Consider the following 12680-nt stretch of genomic DNA (forward strand, 5'->3'; position numbering starts at 1 on the left):
GGAAAACCTAATGCACTCCGCCTACAAACTGAACACTCCTCGACGAAATATCAAGGTTTTGAACGGAAATCTTCGATTTCCATATATAACTTAATTTTGTGACATCATTTCCCCATTGAAATTTTTCTATGTTTAATACACACCATTCAAATGTCATGTCCAAATTTTAGACTATTCTAGGTTTAATAAATATGTGTTTTTTAAAATCACTTTGTGCTATGGTTGTCTACTGTAAAATCTCAGATAGTTTGGGAGACAATTATTATGTTTGCGATGTAGCCAGTTCTGTGAGGGCTGAAAATTTGCATTAGAATTCAAATCAATTTTGTATCAAATGTGCCCGCCAATTGCAATATAATACAAATTGACCGCGCCTAAATACTGTGGAGGTTATGCACACCATCACAAGCATATGGACCCACATGTAAGAAGCCACGACACCCACGTATGGACCCGCTTGCCATCATCCACGTCAGCACTATAATAGGCCCACATGCCAGAATCTTTATCCGATGAAGCGACACATCATGACAGAAAAAACTATGTCTGGTTCCACATGTAAGCAGCCATGTCAGCATCTTCTAGGTCCATATATTAGTAGAGTTGACCGGTCAAAACTGATGCCTGGCTTATTCAGACGGGACCGTCGATGATAAAACCCAAGGCGGATCCACATGAAGGCAGTCACGTCAGCAACTGCTGGTCCCACTTATCAAAATATTTGATCGGTCAAACCCGCAGACCGATCATTATAGACGGATTATTGTGACCAAAAACTATCTTAGGCGACGGATTGGCCTACCATAGGTGTCATTCTAGACCATCACCGTAAACGGCCATCAATGACAATTTTGGGTTCATCACCTAAGACACAATCTTGCGTGACGGAGGAAGTCATATCGTCAAGCTTTTTTTATGACGGTGCTTCAGTGACACGGGGATGACGGCCGGAAAACGTCATCAGGGCATTTTCCGTGACAAAGAACGGTTTTATGTGACACAAGTAAAACATTGTAAAATAGCCGAGATTTTGTAGTGACATGGTAATCTAGGCAGTAAAAATGGCAAAAAGCTCTTGGATTCAAAATAACGTCCAAATGAGCTCAGAAAAGGATGAAACTTGGCAGGTATTCATTATATGACACCTATAGTGTGCGCTAAACATTTGAGATCATTAAGGGGAAAACTTGATGTAATTCGTATAGAAACATAACACTCTCCGACGAAGTAATAGGGTTTAAGATGGAAACTTTGGACGTCCACATAGAACTTGGCTCCGGGATTTCGAGGGGTTGGGCGGTGGCAGATGGGGCTGAAGGATAACGATGAGGAGAAGATAAGGTTCGGCTGTGTGGGTGTTGGGTTGGAAGGAATTGCCTAACGGACGCTCGTTGCTTCAAACTGTCGCTGATTCGCATAGAGGCGAGCGACCGAGATGGGCCGACTCAATTACGACATAATGCAAGCGCTATATCCGGTTTGGGGAACCCTCTAGGAGGTGTTTGGTTAAGAATATTTTTGCCCGTCATCTGACTACACTGCAACCTATTACAATTAAACTTGTTTGGTTGATCAGGCCCGTAAATGGATACCGTGTATACAAATCCCGCCGCAAGACACAGCCCATCCCCCCCCCCCCCAACCGTAATTTGTTAACGATCTCGCTCTGCTCTGGTCTTCTCTCCCGATGGCTTCGCTCCTTCCACGACCCCCTCAGCCATGGATTTGTGTTGCAGCCCCTGTTATCTCCCGCGGCGGCGGCTCCCAACGGCGGATCTCCATGTTGCCCTCATAATCCTCGTGCGTCTTTCTCCAAGCCGTGAAGAAACGCTAATGTTTGCTGTTGTGGAAAACCAGGTGACGGCTCTAGCGTGGATCCGCGCCGCCATGATGCAAATGCAATTTTTGTTCTTCTCTTTGGTTCATTCTTTAATTTTCTTGCTAAATTTTTGATCGGTATGTGAATCTACTGCTATGGTTTTATGTGGTAGTCTCACTGTTTCAGTTCGGGACTACACATCAGCTGACCATACGCTGATTACAGTTCAGTTTTGAAGTTGAACCAAACATGTTTATAGATTTGCTGATACCGTTTACAGTGACGCCGTGACCCCATTATGATTATGTTTGCGTTACCATTTTTGAACCAAACACCTCCTAGATGGTTCCTGGCCGGTTTTGGGAGCATTCTACAAGGTTCCTGAACCGTGGTTTTCACTGATTGTTTTCTTTTTAGTTATTCTGTTTCTTTTTTCATTTTTCCTTTCTTTTTCGTTTTTCCAGTTTATTCTTTTCCTTTTTTTGTTTAATTATTTCATTTCTTTCTAGTATTTCTTTCTAATTGTTTTTTCTTCTGGTTTTATTATTTCTTTTTTGTTTTTAAGTTTTTGATTTTTTCGAAAATTCAAAAAATGCTTCTTTTGTTAATTTATGTTCACAAATTTAAAAAATATTGTTGATTTTTAAAAAATGCTCGTATATTTGGAAAAGTGTTCTCCTTTAAAAAAGTTCTTATTTTCAAATTTAGTTCAAAATTCAAAATAAAATCGTAAATTTCAATTAATGTTCGTTTTTCCTAATTTTTGTCATAGTTTTGAAATTTGTTCACACATGTAAAACATGTGCCTTTTTCAAAAAATGTTCATGTTTTTCAGAAAACAATAATCTTTTGGACACAAATTCATTAAAGTTTCCATTTCTAAATATGTTCACAGATTCAAAAATTGTTCACATCATTAAAACTAGTTGGTATTTGTCAAAAAATGTTCAGAATTTAATAAATGTTCCTGTTTTTTGAGAAAAAAAATCTAAAATTTGTACATTTCTCCCGTTTTTTATTTTGGTAATAATATTTCAAAAACTTGTTCGTGGTTTTAAAAAAAACTCAATTTTTTTAAAAGGTATTTAGAATTTTCCTGAAATGTTTGAAAAGGGGAAAATATTTGGAATTTCCGATATAATTAGTTCTAAAGAATTCGTGCTGGTCAGAAACCCATAATTAGTTTTAGGAACCCATCAACATTTTTTTTAGTTTTTTCTTTTTCTTTTTTTCCCGTTTCTTTTTTGTTCATTTTCCCTTTTTTGTTTACTTACTTCATTTGTTCTATTTATTTTCTAATTCATTCCTTCTGGTTTTTATTTTACTTTGTTTTCTTTTCACAATTTCAATTTTTTCGAAAATCCAAAAAATGTTCTTGTTATTACCTTTGTTCACAAATTAAAAAATGTTGTTGATTTTTCAAAAGGTTCACAAAAATGTTCTTGTTTCCAAATTTTGTTCACAAATTAAAAAATGTTCGCAAATTTCAAATAATGTTTGCTTTTTCCTAATTTTGTTCATAGTTTCAAAGTTGTTCACACATGCAAAAAAGTCCCTTTTCCCAAAACATGTTTATGTTTAAAAAAAATCATCCGCTCTTTCAAAATTTGTTCACAAATTCAATAAAATTTCCATTTTTTAATTTCTTCACATATTCATAAATTGTCACATATTTAAAACTTGCTAGTGTTTGTCAAAAAAAATTTGGAATTTAATAAATGTCCCTATTTTTTAAAATTTGTTCACAAATTCATACATTCTTTCAATTTTTGAAGTTTGATCAAAAAAATTCCAAAACTTTTTCTTGGTATTTAAGATTTTGTTCAGAATTTTTAAAAGTATTCAGAATTTTCATGAAATGTTTTAAAAAAGAAAAATATTTAGAACTGTTGATATAGTTTGTTCTAAAGAATTCGCGTTGCATATTCATCACGATAGTTAACCAGCTCCACCAGGTAGGTACCTTGTGTCTACTAGAGGCGGATCGCGAGTTTGAAACCTGGCTAATGCGCCGCATTATATAATGTTTTTTACGCCGCTGGATTCTCCTGCGTGGGCCAGCCCAGGCGGACACTGCCAGGTGCGAAGCCCCGCCCGTCTGTCATAGAATGCGGCAAATAGGAGGTCCCAGGTTGGAAGGCTGCCAGATGAGAGACACAAGAAGATTTGGGCTCGGCTTTGGCTTTTATTTTTCAGGTTTTCAGGTCGGGCTTTCTGGGCTCCGGCCTGGGCTTGGTCATGTATTCTAAATGTTAGGCCAAGACAGCCGAAAACCCTGACCGGCCTGACAAATGCTTAAGTTTACAAGGAACCCAAAAGTTGTATCACTCATTACCGGTTGTTTCATTTGATACACTTACATTGATGCCCTATGATTTAATTATGCCAATCGTCATTTGTTTTAGAACTATACATTTTGATAATATTCAGCATGCTGTCAAATCATCTTCATTATCCATTGCTCTATTTGTGGCAAATCAGATATTTCATCCAAAGAGTCATGATATGTGTTATGCGATGACAATTCATTGGGTCCAAATGGGTAACAACGTCCTGTAAACACAACTTTATTTTTTAGTTGCTAAACACAACTTATTGTATTGTTAAGCAACCCGATCATTACTAAGAGAATAATCGTTCGGTCTTTGGATATACCCAAAATCCAAAACTATGCATGGAAGATGTATACCTATCTCATACATCTGAAGAGTCATTCTATAAAGTAAGTTAAATTTCCCTATTACTGTAAGTTTCACACTCTGGATCATCTAGAAACTCACATGTTGGTAGACTCAAACCTGACCAATTTGCTAGCATTTTCATCTCTTTAACCTTTTTTTCCCTTCTTACAACAATTTCTTGTAGGGAAAAGATTGTGCTAGCACCTACTATTTCATAGAGGTAAGATGGCCTTGAAGGTTTCAGTAATCACAAATCCTTTCAAACATTGGAATACTCTATGGATTTGTGTTTGGGGGGGGGATTTCGTCATATTCCCATGTCGTGCATCATGTATTTTGGGTCGTGTTGTGTATGAATGGTATTGAGGGGCCGTGCCTGGGCGACTGACTCCCTTAAACGTGTACCCTTGCTTTCATTTGAAGGGAGTCACACGACTACCAAAGATGGAGGAGTCCTCAACATGCGAGGCAAGTTGCTCAAGATGAAGGAATGTCAGTCACGAAGCAGGACCTCTATATAGAGGTACCTGACCAAGATAAGGACATATCCAACATCTCCTAAAATCCTAGGTTAATACGTTAGCTGTCAAGTAGATCTCATCTTGACATCTCGCCCTGATAGTCCACCTCCAAACTGGGTGAATTGACATCCAACTCCCCGTACATATCTTTGTAATCCTGCGTTTTAAACCATATGTGGTATAATCTATATCTATATCTATACCTAATAATAAAGGGGTACGTCACTGAAATTTCCCTTAAAGTTGTAAAATATTACCCACCGACGCTATCTATAAGTTTATTTTGAGGGGTGCCATCTATAAGTGATAAAAAACGTTTCACACGGGGGAATCCCCAGCTTGGGCCGGCCCATGCAGTAGAGATCTCCTATACTGCCCTCTGCGCGCTGGGAGAAGATAACGCGCCCGTTTGCCCCGGCCCATGTCCGGGCAACCTATTTCTAAAATTTCGTCTTTTATTTTTGGTTTCCTTTTCTGTCTTTATTTTTTTGTACTTTAAATAGTTTGGGACTTCAAAAAAGTTTCAAAAGTAAAAAATGATAACTTTTAAATAATTCATAAATGGTTGTGAATTCAGAAAATGTTCGCATATTCTAAAAAAAATCAAAATTTTGAAATCGAAAAATATTCATGATTTTTAAAAAGTTCATGTATTAAAAATGTTAATGAAATTGAATAAAATTTCCCAATTCAAAAAATTTTCACGAATTAAAAATATTCTAAAAATTGAAAAACTGTTCATGACTTACAAAATAGTTCATTCATTCGCAAAATGTTCGCTGATTCAAAAATGATCATGCAATTCAGAAAATATTCATTAAACCAAAAACTGTTCATGAATTTCAGAAACGTTCTACCAATTTCTAGAAATATGTTCGTTGATTCTAGAATTGTTCGCCGATTCAAGAAAACTGTTTAAAAAAATGTTCACAATTTTAAAATTTTGTTTGCAAATAGTATAAAATGTTGATGAACTCAAAAAATGTTCTTAATTTTAGAATGTTTGAAAATTTGTAAAAGTGTTCACGAATTTGAAAAACGTTCATGATTTCAAATATGTGCACGAGTTTAAAAAATGTTCAAGATTTCATGAAATTGAGAGTGATAGTGTATGTTGGTGATGCAGCAAAATGTGGTCATGACTATTGGAGATTATGATTTTTTTTCCGTTGCAACGCACGAGCCCTTTTGCTAGTCAAATATAAGTAGGAGTAGGGTTGTTACTCGCTTATCGAGGCCCCATACCTAGGTAAAACATGTGCCCGTGTCCATCCTGTAACTTGAAGTTATGCCCCCCGGTCTCAACAACCGAAGGAGCATCTCCACAAGCAGCGGTCTCCTTCGCTCCCTTCTCTCTCTTCTCTCCACAGAAAAGGGCGACTAGAGGGGCGACTGGTTTTCCGGCGCCGGCTCCGGCGGCTCTGCTTTCCCGAGGGATTTATGCTCGTCGGTGGGAGTGGAGTCGTCGGATCCGCCGTGCGGTTGTATATGTTGGAGTTGTGTCAAATATAGTGTACAAGGTAGGTTACAGTTGGACTATGAGTTGTATTGTGTTTACATAGGATGTGGAGTCGTGTCCTATTAGGACACTTGTATCCTAGGCCTCTCTTATATAGCGGGGGTAGACACACGATGTAACCTATGCCAACATAATAGCACCAGAACGCAGGGGAAGCCGACGACCTTTGCCGGTGTCTAGGGCGACCGGGTGCGGTATTGTGACGGTGTCACGGGGAGGAGCGCCCGTAGTCAAGCCCCGGGGATGTAGCCATATCGGTGAACCTCGTTAACAAATCTTGGTGTCATGCTCGTGTGATTGCTTGATCCTTGGATGATCGACGGTATGTCTCGTTTTATTCTAACAAGTGGTATCAGAGCTAGGTTATTTGAAGGTTGCTGGATTGTTGATCTAGAGAAGGAAGATTCGATGTCGTGATCATCGTCGGCGTGAATCCGTCGAAGGATAGGCAGCCGATGGAAGCGATCGGGAGACGTCGTCAGATCGAAGAAAGTAATCGGAAGCATTGGCGAGCGGCGTGTGGTTATATGGGTTATCGGTCAGATGGATCTGTAGATCAGATCGCTTCGCGTGTGCAGTTCGGAGGTCTCGGCGAGTACGCGGCGATTGGCGAGATATGATTGACAGAGCTACTAGGGCCGGCCCACGAGTCACAGCGTGTAGTGGCCATGTGGGCCTGGAAGCACGTGTGGAGCTGAGGCGTGTTGCCGCCGGAATCAACGTATACGAGATTTGTTTGAAGACAAAAACAGGACCGAGTCCTAACGTGACACAGACAGGCAGATCAAGTCAATTGGCGAAAGAAATCCATCAAGGGATATGTGCATCCATTGGAATTGGCAAGTGCTTGGACAAGGCAATTAGCCAGCATCTGGGCTTACTGCCAAGGAGCTACACCACGTGAAGATCGAAGGTTTTTTGGTTGGATTTTGCTATTAGTACATAGGGGTGTACCTCATCAGGTTTTGCTTGTGTACTTGGAGCATTGCTGTGGAAGCTCAGTTAATTTTTCATAGGGTCAGCCTATGAAGAATCATGACGCCATCGGGCATCGGGTTTGAGGTGAAGAAATTCAACGGAACTGGAAACCTTGGTTATGGCAGGCATGTGTGAAAGATTGTTGGCGCGACAAGGATGCTTGAGGCATTGCGGGAAGTGATGTCAGCGGTGATGGAATTATCATGTGATGGATGGAAATTCGAGGAAGATGATTTGCGAGCCTGGAGCGTGTCATGTAGTCGAATAAGTTCGGCTGGGTCAGACTTGAACAGTCTGACGGATCGACGCAAGTCGGTTGGTATAGAAGATGGTGGTGGGGTCGGCGATGACGACATAGGAGCGTGATGCTGATGGTGACCGACTTCTGGGCGTGGAAACACGTGGCGCAGGCCCGATGGCTTGTGTGGCTTCGACAAGACTATGGCGCGGGGTTGATTCAAGGTGATGTACACCCCGGAGTTTGGAACCGACGGGGCGCGAGGGTGGACTGATCATCTACCATGGAGTCATGTTGAAGGTGGACCTGGATTGAGGGGCTACGGTGTAAGGATCCAGAGAATCGAAGCCTATTCAGCTGGGAAAAGCGAGTGACACGTAATTCGGACTGGAGCCCAGTGGTCTGATGGAGGCGTGAAACTCGTCATCGGTCTATGATGATTGGTGGTACTCTGCAGTGGGGGTTGAGTGGTGTGGGTTCACGACCCTTGAGACTCGACCGAGACAGCAGAGGCTCGACGCGGTAATAGCGGCGAGGCGTGCGGTATGCACGGGACATGGAGACGGGCCAGGGCTCTGGTGGTCATACATGTGGTGAGACAACTGTGAATTTGACTCGGGATGACTACAAGCAACAGTGAAATTCCTTCAAGTTTCAGACAGGCGGTCGAGAAAGGAGCGGTGATGTTGAGTTCAGGTAACACTTATGTTTGACACCCAATATGTGAGTTGTTCATTTTCACGCAGGTTAGTGATCAGTGTGTGATGCGTTGAACGAAGCTCTGGAAGTTGGGAGCATACACTAGAGTAAAGAGGAACTTAATTTTGCTCGAGTGTTGACAGTGGTCAAGAAAAGAAGGGACTACAAGTTGCAGGTGGAGTCATATGGAGTCTTTGAAGTAGCAGCAGTACTCATGGGATAAGCTCAAGTCTAATGTACATGGAAGTTTGACGCATGGACAAATCTAGGGTGGTGGAGAATATTCGCCAAGGTGGAGTTTGTTTGAGTTGTGTCGAATATAATGTACAAGGTAGGTTACAGTTGGATTATGAGTTGTATTGTGTTTACATAGGACGTGGAGTCGTGTCTTATTAGGACACTTGTATCCTAGGCCTCTCTTATATAGCGGGGGTAGACACACGATGTAACCTATGCCAACATAATAGCACTGGAACGCAGGGGAAGCCGGCGGCATGTGTCCGTGTCCAGGACGACCAGGTGCGGTATTGTGACGGTGTCACGGGGAGGAGCGTCCGTAGTCAAGCCCCGGGGATATAGCCATATCGGTGAACCTCGTTAACAAATCTGTCGTGCTCGTGTGATTGCTTGATCCTCGAATGATCGACGGTATGCCTTGTTTTATTATAATAAGCAGTAGACTAGTTGTAGTTTATGTAGTTTGGGTATGGCCGTCCCTCTGTTCTGCTCTCGTGGAGACGACGATGGCGGTCAATAAGTTCTCTTCAGATCTCCGTCCGGCCCATCGGTTTTCCAGGGCGTCGGTCACGGATCTGGGAGATGCGTCTCGCGGCGCCTGGTTTCCTTGGTTGGAGTTGGGCGGGCGCGTTCGTTTTCCAGGCGGCGGTGGCACCATCGGCGTGGACTTTTGTTCTTCCCGGTCCGCTCCTTCTCTGACGTTTTTTTGCCCGGCGGCTCCAGAGTTCCTAGGAGGATTTGTACAGGATGTGGCCGGCGGCTGCTGCTTCTTTCAGGGGTAGCAGCGTTGGTGCTCTACAGGTGAACGGCTGCTTCACCGCAGGGTTGTTGGGAGGCAGATCCGGCCGGCTCTCCTTGATGTGGTCGGTGGGGTGCGGAGGATCTGGATCCAGCGGCGTTTCGGGGATGACCACGGCCGACGAGCCACAGGGACAAAGTCTTCGTCGTTCGCGGCGGAGCACTCAATCGGTTCACAAAGCCATGGTGCGAGAAGACGCATCTCGATTTGGGCTTCGCGGCGTCTTGTCTCCTCCGGTCGGCGTCCTGGCGGCGACTGCAGCAGGCGATGGGCAATGGTGTATACGACACAGAAGATTCCAGGGACTTGTTTGCTTATTGTTTTTTCTTTAGGGTTCTTTATGTTGTTGTGCCTGGACAGGTGTTCTTTTTGGAGCTTTCCCGATGGGTTCCGCGTGGGTGTGCTCTCTATTGTACTCGTGTACCTTATAGTTGTATGAAATAAAATGCTGCGCGGCTCCCTCAAAAAAAACTTATGCTCCCCCCTATCAAACAAATCAATGTGTGACTATTGTACTGTTTTTAGGAACTTCCGAAACACCCTTAACAGCTAGCGCCGACCATGGGGATCCTCATACCATCGGATTGGATCAGAGGCACCAAGACCTTCGCCAGCTTCGTCATCTATAGTGCTTACCTCTTCACCATGAGCTTCATCTTCACAGACATCATCATCTACATCGCCCAGGTCTTCAACATTGACTTCATCTTCATTGCTACTATCATCATCAATCTATGTATTCACCAACTTCGCCTTCACTGTCTTCATCACCCCATATCAGACTGTGACATCGACTACGTTTGTAGCGTCACCACTGACCTCGTTGCCTGGTACCTTGTAGATTATGAGCTCCAGCAAAACCTCTTCTACCACACGTTATGACCTTGACTATCTAATGTACTACATTGAGGTCTATTATGGATCTCCTATGATCTACCCAGACTATGCCACCTAGGTGGACTTTACTTACCGCTTGTGAGACTTCAACATGTACACTACGCCTTGGTAGAGCCGATCCCGGAGACAACGCGTCCCATGCTCCCCTGACGTGCATGGAAGGAGATACTATGCGGCATGCTAGTACGCATCGTCAACCATGGTGGCGACAAGATCATACACAGGAGGATTCCCATCTTGCAAGTCCAACTCGAGATCACTGATCCAGCTAGGTTTCCTCTGCAAACCAGCGGCGAGCGCTAATTTGTTTCCCGCCAGTGCTGCTTTTATCCCACGACTAATTTTGTAAAAACTTACGAGTGGCGGGGGGTCATATAGCACTGGTCGGCGGCCTTTTCCACCCACCACTGGTATTTTGCCAAAATAGGAGTGGCAGGTTCGGCCACCACTAATTTGACCCCACGTACAAGCATTTCCCCAGTAGTGATTTTTTCTATGAATGTGTAGATTAAATTTGGATACGAATTTCTTCAACTTGCATATCTCAAGAGAGATCGACACGTACTATTGTCCACTTTTCTATCGTTTAAGCCCTGCATGCTAGCTACTCACCAGATCTGACCTATCGAGGAGTATGGGTTATAACTTAAATTAATCAAGACTATGCTTAGAAAAATTAATCTGTCTCATGTAATACCAGAACGACATTTTTTTCAATTGAGTATGCCAGCCATAGAGAATAAATGGTTTACAAGCACAGCGTAGATTTTTTCCCCAGTAGTGATGTTTTCTATGAATGTGTAGATTAAATTTGTATACAAGTTTGTTCAACTTGACAGATCCCAAGAGAGATCAACATGTACTATCGTCCATTAGTCTATCGTTTAAGCTCTGCATGCTAGCTACTCGCCACATCTGAACTATCCCTGAATATGGGTTATAACTTAAATTAATTAAGAGTATGCTTAGAAAAATTAATTTGTGTTGTGTAATACTAAAACAATATTTTCTTCAATTGAGTATGTCAGCCATAGAGGATAAATGGTTTACAAGCTAGTAAAATAGAACAAACAAATACATTGTATATGAGACACGACGATGCTGTTTTCAACGTTTGTCCGCGTAGGAGTTTATTAATTCTGGTTGTCTGCCCAAAACTGAGCCTGAAGCCAGTCCACAGTCTTCCTCTCCACTTCGAATGCCTTGGCAAGAACATCATCTGAGATTGCCGGTTTTGACCCAAACACAGCGTTGGCAATGGTGTTGGCCCCAGGATTCTGGCTGCTAAGTGCAGCAATTGCCACCGCCGGTTTGTAGGGGTTGGGGTTGAACTGAAAGTGGATGAGACCTTCTGGGAATACATAGACATCACCCTTGTTAAGCACCTTTGACAAGAACTTGTTGTTTGGGTTGGATGTGACGAAGCCGACATAAAGGGTCCCTTCAAGCACGGTGAGGATCTCAGTCACACGCGGGTGAGTGTGTGGCGGGTTCTCGCCTAAAGGTGCATATATAGTCGATGCGTGTCAGGGAGATGCCCAATGAGTTTAGGCCGGGAATCCGCATCACATTGATCAATGTGACATTGGACCCAACTTTGTCCATCTTCGTGTCTCTCGGCATGTCGAGTTTGGCAGCCAAGAAGAAGTCTTCGGCCTTGACATCCTTTGGGTATTTGCATACAAATCCATTAACTAGAACTGCGTGACAGAGGACATATATATTTACGTTAGTTGAGTCTATCAATAATTTGTGAATGGATGCTATGCTGAATATAACCTAAGAACTATGAGGTGTACTTGATGTTCACCCAGTGTAGAGAAGACATACCACGTGAGCTGTTGTCTGCGACACAAAAGTCTTGCAGGGGGCTCGGATCAGGAGCGATAGCCTGCCATGAGGCCAACGCAAAAAGGGCAAAGAGAAAGAAATAGGAAGAGGTGGCCATTTGAGTTTTTGCTGAAAGCAAGTGTGTTTTGTTGCTTCGTTGTGTTGTGTGGTTTGGGTTTGGGAAGGCTATATATTTATAGCAGCAAAAGGAGTAGGTGATTTTGAGAAACAGTCAACCAAAACGTATATGTGTATGCATGGCCATGTAGAAATGGTCATTAATTTATTTAATCTGTAGAGTGCCCGGACCAAAATATAGCCTGAATCCAGCAACTTTATGAAGTTTCTTTGTATGGTGTACCACTAGCTATCGTTGAGTATGGGTTATAACTTAAATTAATTAAGAGTATGCTTAGATAAATTAATTTTTGTCGTGTAATACTAGAACGACGTTTTCTTCAA

General features: G+C 42.4%; 1 pseudogene across 1 annotated transcript; it reads right to left on the reverse strand.

The window, feature by feature from the left end:
• Positions 1–11496: 11496 nt before the first annotated feature.
• LOC125547537 (germin-like protein 8-11) lies at positions 11497–12363 on the reverse strand (annotated as a pseudogene). The gene is made up of 2 exons (XR_015599484.1): positions 12219–12363; positions 11497–12088 (listed from the first exon to the last, which is right to left on the reverse strand). The product of XR_015599484.1 is annotated as a germin-like protein 8-11 (transcript).
• Between the last annotated feature and the right edge of the window lie 317 nt (positions 12364–12680).

Source organism: Triticum urartu, chromosome 3A (assembly GCF_056163025.1).
Source record: "Triticum urartu cultivar PI428250 chromosome 3A, HENAU_Tu73, whole genome shotgun sequence".
Taxonomy (NCBI): Eukaryota; Viridiplantae; Streptophyta; class Magnoliopsida; order Poales; family Poaceae; genus Triticum; species Triticum urartu.